The sequence below is a fragment of the Palaemon carinicauda genome, chromosome 3, assembly GCF_036898095.1.
Source record: "Palaemon carinicauda isolate YSFRI2023 chromosome 3, ASM3689809v2, whole genome shotgun sequence".
Lineage (NCBI taxonomy): Eukaryota > Metazoa > Arthropoda > Malacostraca > Decapoda > Palaemonidae > Palaemon > Palaemon carinicauda.
The window spans coordinates 133,733,105-133,735,604 of NC_090727.1; the positions used below are offsets into that span (position 1 = coordinate 133,733,105).

The 2,500-nt window shown below is 32.4% G+C and overlaps 1 protein-coding gene across 1 annotated transcript in view; it reads left to right on the forward strand.

The window, feature by feature from the left end:
• boss (bride of sevenless) overlaps positions 1-2,500 on the forward strand; it is a 16,399-nt gene that overhangs the window by 3,400 nt on the left and 10,499 nt on the right. The gene's annotated exons all lie outside the window — the stretch shown is intronic.

The window sequence follows — 2,500 nt, forward strand, 5'->3', positions numbered from 1 at the left end:
GGAAGATCATTCCACAATCTGGTCACATAATTACTGTTGATGCTCACAATTTTTTGCTAATAGTTTTTTTATATTTTATAATTTTTATAGTTTATATATGACGTATCTGTTTTTGACGTTGTTAATATTTTATATATGACATATATATTTCGACGTTGTTACTGTTTTTAGAATGATTTATTGTTAATTTGTTCTCATCATTTATTTATTTCCCTATTTCCTTTCCTCACTGGGCTATTTTTCCCTATTGGAGCCCTTGGGCTTATAGCATCTTGCTTTTCCAACTAGGGTTGTAGCTTGGCTAATAATAATAATAATAATAATAATAATAATAATAATAATAATAATTGTTTTTTATTACAGATTTTAAATAGATGTTTACCTCTGCCAACGAAGTTTGGAGGAGTTATGTTTTCACCCCTATTTGTCCGTTTGTTTGTTTGTGAACAACTTCCTGGTCACAATTTTACTCATAGAGTAGTGAAACCTTTAGGGATTAATTGTTATGATGAGACGTGGAAGTGATTCAATTTTCAAAATCCTAGGTCAAAGGTCAAGGTCAAGCAAAAGGTCGACCGAGTTAACCCTAACCTTAACCCATAGATCCCTAATGGTTGTCACACAAACTTTAAATACACTTACGGTCTAAATTAATGCTGTTCACACTATTCTATCTTATCCCTCTTTCTCTTGTTTTGTTAAAGCTTTATAGTTTATATAGAAAATTATTTATATTAATGTTGTTACTCTTCTTAAAATCTTTTATTTTTCCTTGTTTCCTTTCCTCACTGGGCTATTTTCCCTGTTGGAGCCCCTGGGCTTATAGCATCCTTCTTTTCCAACTAGGGTTGTAGCTTAGTAAGTACTAATGATAATAATAATAATAATAATAATAATAATAATAATAATAATAATAATAATAATAATAAAGGCAAGCTGGTTTCGAGAAATAACCTACCGTGGCGGAGGTCTGCACTTTCAGAGTGCTATTGCAAATCTTATATATTAAAAGTTTAATTTAAAATATTAAGTCAAGTCGGATTCTGCTAAATCAGCAAAACACGAAAATAATTATATTTTTTAAAAGTAGAATAAAGAAATATAGTCGATTGGAATTCAGGCACAATGATTACGTATATTCGGCTGAATCATCCAAATATAGCTAATAATATTTATTAAAAGTTAAATTTAACAAATTTAGTCGAGCAATGTTCAGGCGCAACGAAGACGTATATTCTGCTGAATCGTCAGAACACATCTGATAATCAGATCGCGGTTGCCTGAATCCAAACTGAATTCTTATTCATCCTGTTTTTATTTCGGTTCAGTTATGTCATTCTGTTATGAGCTGGACGTCAGTTTTGGTGTCAGGATGCCTGAAAACTTTAAATCAATCAATCAATTAGCAGGGTAGGATTGGAGAAGGGTGGGGAGGATGAAGGTTATGAAATCGTTTGGAAAGTGAGATATTAAAAGATATATGTTTACTGAGAAAACGATTTCTAGATTTTATTGGTTTCTGTAGAGAGAGAGAGAGAGAGAGAGAGAGAGAGAGAGAGAGAGAGACGCAACTTTCTGTACGATTTGGCAATGGTCAAGATACATATGAATATCAAACTAGGGGGGAACTCAGTAGAGCGCAGACCTCCGCCGCGGCAGCTTATGTCTCGACCTTTTACTTGACCTTGACCTTGAACTTTGACCTTAACATGTATCAGTTGGCGTGGATTTCCATACATTTAAATATGAACTAAGTTTTAGGTATCTGTGACTAACGATGTCCAAAATTATGGCTGATTACGTGAATTGGACATTTTGTATGACTGTAACCTTGTCCTTTGATCTTGACCTTCCAAAATTTAATCATTGTCAACTTTTCACATAACAGTTAATCCATGCAAGTTTCATTACTCTACGATTACAATTGTGGTCAGGAAGCTATTCACAAGCAAACAAACAGACAGACACACTGATTAACAGACAAACAGGGGCGAAAATATAACCTCCTCCCAACTTCGTTGGCAGAGGTAATAATCAAAGCCGACTCCAACTATACTCAATTTGCACTGACTCGGTGTGGGTGCCCTTTTAGCTCGGTAAAGTTTCCTGATCGCTGATTGGTTAGACGAGATCATTCTAACCAACCAGATAGCAGGAAACTTTTCCGAGCTAAAAGGGCACCTCTGCGAGTTGGTGCACATCTGTTTCACTAAAAAGAATTGACTATAGTTCCTCTTGCAGATTACAGGACCGCACTGGACGCTATGGGTCTCAACCCTCTTGATAATAATAATTAATAATGAATAATAATTAGTAATAATAATAATTAATTTTAATAACAATAATATCGAGAATAATAATATCATCAATATTAATAATAATAATTAATAATTGATAATAATAATAGTAATAATAATAATAATATTAATAATTAATAATTAATAATAATTAGTAATAATTAATAATAATAATAATAATAATAATAATGATAATAATAATA